Source organism: Amborella trichopoda, chromosome 12 (assembly GCF_054954075.1).
Source record: "Amborella trichopoda isolate Santa Cruz 75 chromosome 12, AtrichopodaSantaCruz75HAP2 v2.0, whole genome shotgun sequence".
Taxonomy (NCBI): Eukaryota; Viridiplantae; Streptophyta; class Magnoliopsida; order Amborellales; family Amborellaceae; genus Amborella; species Amborella trichopoda.
The window spans coordinates 44,968,038-44,979,865 of NC_142347.1; the positions used below are offsets into that span (position 1 = coordinate 44,968,038).

Below are 11,828 nucleotides of genomic sequence, written 5' to 3' on the forward strand. Positions count from 1 at the left end.
TTGAAATCTTTATAATAGCTTGAAATTTTATTTTTATCTTTAATTATAAAATTTAAAGTTTAAAAAATAGTGTAGATCGAACAAATTTATGAGCACTTAAAAATTGATGGTCCGAAAATGTGTTTCAAGATGCGTGATTTTCGAGACTTAAAATCCATTTTTCCTCTTATGTATAGATCTTGAGGTCAAAACAACTACTTTTAGTAAATTCTTAAGGTTAAAATGAACAATTTTTGGATTTTTGGGCTTCAAAAGAACTACTTATATAAAAAAAAAATTATTAGGGCCTTAATTTGATAGTTCAGGGCCGCGCCCTTATATAAAATTTTTCCATAATGAAATTATTGACACACTTGACCTCCTTACAGTTAGTTACAACTAGTCTATTTTTGCAGCCATTAAAATTGCTCTTTTTCCAACTTTTATTACACGTAGAGCACACGTGTCTATCTAGGGAGAAAGACCTAGACACGTGTGTAGTGCAAATGAAAGCATTGATGATTTATTCCCTTCAGTTGCTCTGTGTGAGCAGTTGCCTTTTTTCACCAAAAACCATGGCCAAATTTAGAGGATTCCTGAAATTCCTCATGTTCTTCCTTTTAATTGCGTCTCTAATTTTAGTCACAATTGTGGGTTGTGAAAAAGAAGAGAAATTGGAGAATCAGAGGCCAAATGCAGCAGAAAGAGCAATAGGAATAACCTCTCATAGTAGCCATTGGAACAAGGTCAGATCATGGATAAATTTAGCTTGGCACAAATTACCATTGAGCCCACCAAGTCCAGAGTAAGTAAAAACTACAATGTCTTTTTCTTTTTTTCTTTTTTCTTTTTTTTTTGTGGGCTCTTGGTCCATTTAATTTTTGGAAGTAGATATCCTTTAGAAATGTGGATGTGTTTTTTTTTATTCGGAGTTTTATTAGTTTAGAAGAAAGAATTTATTGGTTTTTTTGGTATCGTTAATGGATCTTTGAATTTGGGGAGAGGGGCCGATAGAAATGTGTAGCATGCACCATCTGTGGGTATGAGGCGGAGGCTTCGACTGCAAATATGGATGGTGGAGATTACTTGTCGTTCCAGATTATGGACTTTCTCTTGGGTAGTTTCCATATCAATGATGAATGGTGGAGATCACTGTCTCACAACTCTCGCCCAAGAAATCAACCTCGGCTTAAGACAGTTTGGGAGCCAACTCGGCTGTATTTAAAAAGAATAAAAATGCAATTTTGTTAACAAAACTTAATTGAATGATTTAAAGATATGCTTTTAGATCATTTATATGGCCATTATAATGCTCTGGGAGGTTCTCTCTCAAATTTATATCATTTATATGGCCTTTATAATGATTTGGGAGGTTCTCTTTCAAAATACTTCAATTTTTATTTTTCTAAATATTTCAAGGTATAAACCAAATTTTTTATAATCCATCTCTTATATAAATTTTGGACTTTCATAGACTTGTAATGAATTTTACAACTTATTTAATGTTTTCCTTATTTTTAATGATTTTTATCTATTCCTTTACTTCTTTTTTTAAAAAACGTTTTTAACCCTTAATGACGTGCACTATGTTGCCGAGTCCACTCGGACTCGGCCGAGTTACTCGTTTCGGCCTAGTGGCAAGTAAATACTTCGTTAATTATAGTTACTGGTTATAGATATCTATCATGAGATAGAATTGTTAATATCAATCATGGGAATGAACAATGGATGGCCCATGCTGTACCATATATTGTGCAGTGTAGTTACAAGTTACAACCTACTTTTCCATGGGCTTCTCTTTATATGTACATAAAGCTTGAATTTAGTATTGGAAATGTACGCAATAAGGCTACTTATTTTTTTGTATAAGAAGGACACATTGAATTTAGGATTGGAAATATTCACAATAAGACTACTTATTTTTTTGTATAAGAAGGACACATCGTTAGCTGTAAAATTAGGTGGTTGAGGGTGTGTCATTGACCCGACAAAAAGCCAAGTATATCTTCTCAAACTATCTGACACTTTTAAGCTATCGGATTTCACATCAAATAGCTAAGAGTGATTTTGACATCCTTGTACCAAAAGTAAATGGTCTTATAGTATACAATCCATTAAATGTTTGAACTTGCTGATTTGTTCTTCTTGTAGTCCCACTATTCCTCTCCAAGCATCCAAACAAATTAGGCCTACTATGTGGGCTAGGTCAGGATGGCTTGCCAGCTTCTATGTTGGGTCTAGTAAGCTCGAAGCAAGGAAGCAATGTTGGATCCTCATGTAGAGTTTTCAGGAACCCTTACCTTGCGGAATTGAAAATATCAAATACAGGATCCCACCCAAGATCGTGTACATGTTTGGTTAAATACGAAGTAGATAAATATAACTATCAATCGAGTGCAAAAAATAAAGCTAACATAAAAAAACACATCACAACAACACACAATTTATGTGGTTCACCTTGTAGAGTTACATCCATGGCCTCAACAAGTAGAAACCTATTAACACAATGAATATTATAGTTTTGGGTTACATGAGATATATTTCTATCTAAACATCAGTAAAAACGCCTCACCAATCTTTTCTAAACCCGCCCTCCCGAGCAAGCAACACCGTTGATCAGTATCTTTTTTCCTACTACAATACTGCTATCAGAAAGATAACTTTGAGAGCAACAAAGAAACACACTCTCTCTCTAGAAGTGAAAACTAAATCAACTTAAAACTTTATGGGTATACCGCCTCTTTCTAAGAAGTCATTTCTCTCTCGATTAGAAACTCGTCTCCTCTCTGGATATCCATTCCCATAACCCCCAAAGGGGTGACTATCAAAAGGATGAGTATCATGCCTTTCTCGATCCCCTCTTATAGAGATTATTTGAGCTTCTTTCTTGCTATCCAAGAAACCCCTTCTCTTTTTACCACAATATCCTTAATTTTTTAATAAAAACATAAGTATAGTGATTTCGACTATCACTAAACCGAACACCTCAATCATATAAATCAGGTTGGCCTGGGCCACAAATGTAGTTCACTTTTCGGGATGAGCTCGCATCAAATCTCACCCAACCCAAACTTGTGGGTAGCCCTAAAACAAATAAGAAGTATGCATTTCTTAAAAGTGAAACATAGCCATGTAAAAATTGATGAAATCTAGCAAGTAAAATGATAAACTATAATCCAAGCTCCATGGTCCATACAAAAGGACATTGGACGCAGATGGAGAGCATGCTGCAAGTTGTCCATGAGTATATTAGTGCCTCCCATCCATGGGAATAGGGAGACTCAATTGTTCCATGCTTCTTAGAGGTAATGGTGCATGCTATTCAATTGTTTTCATGCTTTATGGAAGTGCCATATACTTTTTAACTATTCTTGTGTATTCTAGGCTTTTTCTTTATTTTTGAAGATGAGTTCTACATCATGCTACCACGACACTTCACCTTTTGGCTAGTGTAACGTATCAACGCTTAGGATACCATTAGTGAGCATTATTAGCAACCCCCATCCATCGGAGTGGGTATGGAATACTCATTCGGTTCTGTGATCTTTGGAGGTAATAGGGCGTATTAGCACTTGCTCTCCATTAGTGCATAGAGTACTTAATTGTTTGCTTGCTTTCTGGAGGTACTACATTGGTTGTCCGCATTTACGCTTGAGCCTTTCTTTACTTCTGAATATGTATCCTAGAAAGCTTTGGCAGGTGTCATGGGCTAACACTTCTAAGCATACGCTTAGTGATCATATTAGCACCTCCTGCTTGTTGGAGTTTTGAGTATGGACCATCGGAGTTGGAATATGGATTATTCACTAGTTTTCATGCTTCGTAGAGGTAATGGAGTGTATAAGCACTTCTCCTCCATTCGAGTATGAAGAACTCAATTGTTTCCCTTGTTTCTAGAGGTACTAGATATGTTCTTCACATGTAATCTAGAGCATTACTTTTCGAAACGATTGAAGTGTCACGTCAACACACTTGGGTGTACAAAGAACACTTAAAAATGGTGGAGGGGCTCATGATAGGGTTTGTTGCCCGACTTCATCCTATTGCTAGTGCTGTGTTGACACCCGAAGACATTATTTCACCTTCGCCAATTGGGTCGTAGGTACCTGGCATATTCATAACTAACAATTTTCCACAAAGTGGTGACAAATACAAATCTTTCCATTTTCCAACTTGATCTGATCCATTCATTCGTATAGCTATTTATTCGATGGAAGACACGTCTAGAACACTTGTGATAGAGGAACAAAGAGTCAATTTTGAAGGAATTTATTGTCATCCTCTTCCAGATTTTATCTGATTAAAAAAGGAAGAGTAAACATGTCAATATTGATAGACCAATAATCATAATCCTTGAATTGAATTACAATACGTGAGTTTTTTTTATTTCTTATCTCTTTTTTTCATACTTATTCATTGATATCAAATATTTCAAATTTACTGAATTTGAATAATTTTATATACATATTTATTTGCATATATTATATTTACTTAATAGACCTTTCATTTGATATTTATTTAATTGATACTTGAATATTTTAATTATTTTAATATTTTATATACTTTTAAACCTTGAATACCTCTATTCTAATTTATTATTATTAAATATTATTTATTATGAAATTAATATTATGATTTTTTTTCAACTATTAGGTATTAGGAATTGAATACCGCTTTCAAATAAAATAATTGATTTAAATATTTCAATTATATATTAGATTATTCCATTCTATTTTTATAGATTTTTTATTAAAATGCAAAATATTTTTGATATACATTACATATTTTGGAGCGGCTCATGTTACAGTGGGTTTTGAACTCGAGCGTTCTTGGGCTCTAGGCTTGTGCTCTACCCCTTCCCCATCTAGTTCTGACATGGTATACCCCTTATTTCTTGGATGATGGATGATATTGAAAGGGAAATCATAATAAATATATAATTTAAGAAATTAGTATTTTGTTTCCAGATAATAATCAGTAATGTGTCTAACTGTATTGGCTTTTTAGGTAAAAGTCATTCACACCTTGAAGGCTAGTTAGAAACTAACACTCGTGATGGTCTTAAAACCCCTCTTACTTTGGGACGTGATGAAGTTCTTGGTTTTATATCTTATAAACATATCATGACTTGTGGTTCGAAACACATGTTTTCTAAGGTTTTTAAGGTCAACTAGCTCGTAAGTATGTATCTGCAAGACATATTATGCTATTTTTCATCACTGTTTTGAAATGTAGGCCACCTATAGAGCCACCACCATTGACGGCTGAAGATGTTGTCAAGGAAGCGGTCGCAAAGAGTTATGAGACGAGCAAAATGACTGCCGAAAATGCAGTTAAATTAGCAGGGGAAGCTATGCAAAAAACAGCAGAGAAAATGAAGAGAAGTGTGTCTAACGTTGACGGTGGAGATGAATCCGATTTGTGAATTCATCAAATCATATGCAGAGGTAGTTTAAGACGATGGCTCTCATCATCCTCTTTCTTGAAGGAAATTCTTTTTTTTTTTTTTAACTTCATGTTTTTTTATGCACATATTTGGGTTCTTGTAATCAATCGGCTTTGGTTATTCCGAAACCGCCATAGTATCATGTTTTTAAAGTATTCTTTTTGGAATTAATTGTGTTTTATGTAATATGTCTTTGATTCCTGCAATTTAGATTCTTTTCTGTTAATTTCTTGTAGAATATTTTCTTTTCTTCTTTTTTTTTCAGTTTTTTTTTTTGCTCTCTTTACATGTTGTTGTTGTTGTGGTGTGAGGCTCTGATGAACTTTACTCTTTGATGATCTTGGAGCAAGTCACGTTACCATTGCTCAGATACAAGAGACTCATGGTGTGAGTAAGGTTTACAACAGGTCAAGCCAGCTTAATGGTCCAGCCTAGTGTATGGGCCAGGCACTCCTAAGCTTGAGGCCAGCCGGCCGGGATACTCATGGCGTTGGTAGGGTTGCCAACAGGTCAAGCCAGCTTTCAAGTCCAGCCTAGTGTCAGGCACTCCTGAACTTAGGCCAGCGAGCCAGAATGCAAAGGCCGTTTTTATTTTGGAAGGGGCATTAGCCACCTTTACCACTCAAGCCTAGCATGAACTTTTTACGATCCATGCATGTGGACTATATATGGTTCATGAACTAAATTTTTAAAGGGTTGTATGTAATGAGATCATTTATTTTTTGGAACAAAGAGATCATATTTATTTTTGGCCATTGGATGTGAATTTCAATATATGATAGTTGGCAATGTGTCAAAACATTCAAAAAAACATATTTTGGAATTATCCAAACAATTGACGCATCCTCAACTACATATTTTCAACCACGCGATTTTAAATTTAATTGATGATTGCGATCTTTTTGTATAAAAAGTAAATGTAAATGGTTGTGTTATATAAATTTTAAATTTTTAAAGTTCACAAATCATAAATTTTAGATTAAATATAGTAGAGTTATCAAGTTTGGATTAGTCGATTTATGCAAGCGAGTTGTGGGGATGCTCGAACCTTCAAATATCTTCAAATATTTGTACAGGGAGGCTAATGAGGGAGCTGATTAGCTTCAAATATTTGTACAGGGAGGCTAATGAGGGAGCTGATTTTTTAAGGGAGCCGATTTTGATTTTCTTGTTAATGAAGGAGCACAGGCTGATTGTATTTTCATTTATCATTTACCATTGTAGCGTAGTTGTTTTCCTATGATCAATAAAGTTACTTGCTGTTGTAAAAAAAGAAAAATTAGCAAATTTTTTTAATGTAATTTATATTTTTATAGTATTACTTATTTTTATATTTTTTAAAATTTAATCTAATCGGTAAGATAGGTTCTGATTTGATTCGACACTTCATCATTTTGATAGTATACAACAACTCGTATACAAAAGGGACAAAACGGAGAGGAGAGATCGGAGGGAGGAATCGTGTCTTTTTTTAGTTTTAGAGGCTTGAAAAAAAATGACAATGCATGTATAATAATCTTTAGTGGGTCAAATTTAATGCTCGGAGGTAAGATTTAAGATAATGATTTGGAGAGTTTAGGACGATTAAGATAGTATACCATGCACCAACTAGGTAGGTTTGGAATTTTTTATATTTGAAATTTTGAGAATCAACTAAGAATCACCAGATGATACTTTCTAAAAGATAAGACCTAAATTTTAAGTTTTCTAACACTAAAACTAATCTCACAGCAGAGAGAGAGAGAGAGAGCAGTTACCCACATTGTTAAACTAACCTCACAGCAGAGAGAGAGAACCCACCTTGTATGTTTACTAAACCTTCACATCGTATTTTTACTAAACTACCTTGACACTACTTAGATAGAAATGCCACATGTACTTTTGCTAAACGACCCTCAGACTAGAGAGACAAGAGAGTTGGGGGTAGAGAGAGTAAGAGAGGGTGGGTGGAGAGAGAGACTAAGAAAAGCATTTGTAGCATAGGATTTCAGCTGTGTAGAGAGGAAGAGGGCATTTTAGATCGAATTTTATTAATTTTTAAACTGGGATAAATGCAAGAAAAAATAGTGTTGGGTTTAAAGTATGATACTAAAAGTATCGGGGGTAGAATGTCTATAAAGTTGATTTTGCGTATCGATAATTTTCCCACTAAAAAATATTCAAATCAATCATCTCGACTTCAAGATGTATGAACATGAAAAAAATAGATTTCAAGTTCTTGAAAAAAAATGGATTTCAAGTCTTGGAAATAGTGCATTTGGTAATGTATTTTCTGGACCATCAATTTTCGAGATTGTTAAATCTCTACCTCAAGATGTATGAACATGAGGAAAAAAAAGATTTTTAAGTCTTGATAATAGTACATTTTGCAACGTATTTTCTGGACCTTCAATTTTCAAGATTATTAAGTATTTATAGATTCGGAAAGTATAAAATGAGACCATTTACCTAGAAGGTGGTCACAATAATCTTGACCATTACATGTGAAGTTTGGTAGCTGCAATTATTCCATTGAACAAACTCAACCTTCAAAATAAATTTTTTCGACCTTTGTGACACATCCAAGCTATCAAATTTCATATCAAATGGTTGTAAAGAATTGTGATCACCTTGTATCAAATGTGAATGGTCTCATTATATATAATCCCTTATAGATTTGCTAAGCCATGGTTCAAATAGACCACCATTCACCATGATCACGCCCACAAGATCAAGACCCTAGTCTCAGCTCTTAATCCTCCCTCTTAATCTCATCTCAAGAAACCTCCCTCTTCCCTCCGAGCGTTTTGATGGGTCAATTCCATCTATCATGGCAATGATGGGGAATGTGCTTTTCTCTCATCCGACTAGGTAAGGCTTTGATCTGGTTCACGTTTTGTTGGGCCTCTTTCATTTGGTTTAAATTTCAATAAATTATTGCGTATTTTTCATTTGGTTTGAATTATCTTTGGTAGAAGGTGGTTACAATTAATCTTGACCATTGGATGTGAAATTGGGTGGCTACTTAATGTATTGACCAAGCTCAAAGTTCAAAAAAATCTTTTTCGAACTTTATGACGCATCCAAGCTATATGATTTCACATTTGATGGTTATAAATAATTGTGACCTCCTTATATAAAAAGTAAGTGGTGTCATTGTATACAATCCCTTTCAATAAATAAGACGATGTGGGGTTGAACATGGAGCCTAACCCTCTCACGAAATCGCTTAGTGTAATCCTCTAAAACTCAGCAGCTCGTCTGATATTTTATAAATTCATCTCAACCGATTGAAATGCGGGTCCAATCGACATGATAACAACTCTCCTTCGAAATTAGCTCTATGAAAACTCAAAGAGCTTAATGATCAGGTCAAGACTCAGGCAGCTTGTCTAATAACAAGTTGGAAATTCCCTATTGAAATGATCTTGAAGAGTCAAGCTAATATGCAGTGAAATGGAGAGGAGACATGAAAGGTGGATTAGAGACGAGGGAGGGTTTAGAACGACTGAAAATACTCTGCATAGATTGAGGTACAGCCATACCAAGAAATATTCTTTCATCACTCATCTCCCACTTTTTCATCCATTTAGCATGTGGTCATGACAACAGTGATAAAAAGCTAAATAATAATAAATTTACAGTAAGAAGCTAGTACTTAACCGTTTATATCTAAAGATTCATAAATTATGTACCTTTTCAGTTTTTTAGATCCATCATCATAATTAGAGCCATTTTCTCAACTTTTTGAGATCCATCATCATAATTGGAGTCTTTTTTTCAAATTTTTGCAATCGGCTACATGAATCCTACTCAGCCATTCTACTCTATCAAGGGCCCACATACTCATTTAGGTCATCAGTCTTCATATTTTTTTCTCATTATTTTCAATCATGTCCTTTTGGACCTACCCCTTGCTTGAGTTGGATCTACACTACACATACCCAGCCCACTAAATCTACTTTCTCTCATCTTTTGTCGATACCTAAGTTCTTCTGAATGTATTCTTTTCGAATTCTATTAATATATGGGTTCAAATTTTGGCTGAACCCGAGTCGGGATTACCTATTGGGTATGGGTCTCATACCCCTAACATCAATCTTTGTGAGAAAATGTATTTATGTATCTTGGACCTTAAGACACCATGGAAGATGTATTTCAAAGCTTATCTAAGATGTAAACAAGAGCCGCAATTTATAAGGTTATAAAGCTATGTATTACTAAAGAAAATAACATATATAATGAACTACTTTCCTAATATACGTACACATAAAAGGAATAAAAATATTATACTAAAAAATAAGTGCAGGTTTCTATAATTTCCACACTCCCTCTCAGATTCAAGATGAGTTAAGCAAAAGCAATTTGAGTTTGGACAAGTGAAGGCAGGCCTTAGAAACAAGGCAGGAACAAAAGAAGCTTGAAATTAGCGATCCTCAGAAACCGACGCCTCGAACAAAGGCGTCTCGCACAACAACAAACCAATAGGCGGCCTCCAAAATCGATATGATCGAGTAACGAAAAAAACTCGATAATCACACAGGTTGGAGTAACGGAAAACTCTATCATCCAATAGGATTGAGTAACGGAAAATTCAATCATTAAACATGATCGAGTAGCAGAAAACTTGATCATTAACTAAGATCAAGAAATTCGATCATCAAACAGGAGGTACTTGGAAGAGTCAACAGAAATCAACAGTAGATCAACAAGCATAGTTGGACCTTAGATTAGGAGTTGAGAACAGTAAGATCCAAAACAGATCAGAGAGTCGAAACACAACTCAATAGAAAGACAGATTAGAGAGTCGAAACACCACTCGGTGGTTGTTTTGCAAATGGTGTAGATGGGCCGTTTTTATAGGTGGATTTAGCTGATGACTTAAGACCACAATAACACAGTCTTTTTTTGTTTTTTGGGTAGTGGATTCTGAACAAGATTAGACTTGAGATGCAAAAAGCAAAATGAAATCTACCAAAAAAAAAGAAAGTAGAAAGAAACTCACCCCTGCCCACTACGTCGACAAATTCATAGAAGAACCCTACATCTTCTTCACACAAGAAAATCCTACATCTTCACACAGAATGATCAATAAGAAAGAGACAGTAAGAGTGAGTGTTTTAACAGGGAATTCAAAGGTGAACCACTCCATGACGTGCAAGGGGCACTTTGATCAGTTCCAGAGCAAATTCCACTAATATCGTCACACAAAAGCAACATGGGCATATGCATGTCAACGCTAACCCAAGGATCCATGCAACGATCCCAACAAGGGAAACCGAACTGAAAGCAAAACGAAGGGTAGGCCCAAAAGGAGGCCCAAAGGCTTCGGCTCACAATCGCACATCCTTCCTCTCTCTCCTCTTTCTCTATCTCTTGTGAGAACTAAATCAGATATTGACAGAAGAGAGAAAAGGACGTACCAGGTTAGAGAGAGAAATGCAAGTAAAGACAAAGAAGTTGAAGAGGCAAACACAAGGATCGATCAATCATGAAAAGGGAGAAATCCCGTAAATTTTCGGAACAAAAGTGAAGGCTCGATGCTGATAGGCTAGGAAAAGAGGTTACGACAATCTCATATCAGAAGTGCGAGCTCATATCTAAGATCAAAAAGGCTCTGATACTATAAATTTTATTTCTGTATATTTGGGCCTTAAGCATCCATATAAGATGTATTTCATTTCAGAGCTTATTGAAGATGAACAAGAGACCCAATTTATAGAGTTTGTGTACTACTAAAGAAAATAAGATATACAATAAACTACCTTCTGATACACATAAAAAATATATATATATTGTACCGTACCAAAAAAAATAAGTACATATTTCTATAATTTTCGCCACGTCCAATATACCCTTCCTCCCTCCCTCTCTCTCTCTCATCCCCGCCTAATTCAAACTGCCCACCTAAATAATAGAAAAACAACTCTCATTTCCTATCTTCCACTCCCTTCTCTATTCGGCCCCAATATTGACAGATAACCTTGGCCCAATATCTGTTTTTTCTCTTATTTAAATACCCCATTTTTCTCATTTAAAAACATGTGTGTAATATTTTTCGCTAGTGTGAGTTTAATAGAGAATCAGATGTCCAAAATTTGGTGTCAAAATAGTTTGTAAAAAAAAATTAAAAATAAAATAATGCTGATATTGCGGTTGGGACAATCTTAGCCCTCCATTTAGAATGAACGGTTAGAAAGCTTGCTCATCTACTTAATACCTCTATCACAACACAATCTATTAATACCTTTCTCTAATATCGGAAGAGACGCCATTTAAATCCTTAACTTCTCCACTATCACAACACAATCCACTAGTACCTCTAGCTAATATCGGAAGAGATACATTTCAAACCCTCAACTCCTTCACACACAATCCTCTATACATGAAGCTAATATCGGAAGAGATACCTCTCAAACCCTCA

The 11,828-nt window shown here is 35.0% G+C and overlaps 1 long non-coding RNA gene across 1 annotated transcript; it reads left to right on the plus strand.

Moving 5' to 3' along the window:
• The first annotated feature begins 514 nt into the window (after positions 1–514).
• Positions 515–6,180, plus strand: LOC110007375 (uncharacterized). Its single transcript, XR_016045984.1, has 3 exons — positions 515–784; positions 5,215–5,426; positions 5,776–6,180. It is a non-coding gene; the product is annotated as an uncharacterized LOC110007375 (long non-coding RNA).
• Positions 6,181–11,828: the final 5,648 nt, after the last annotated feature.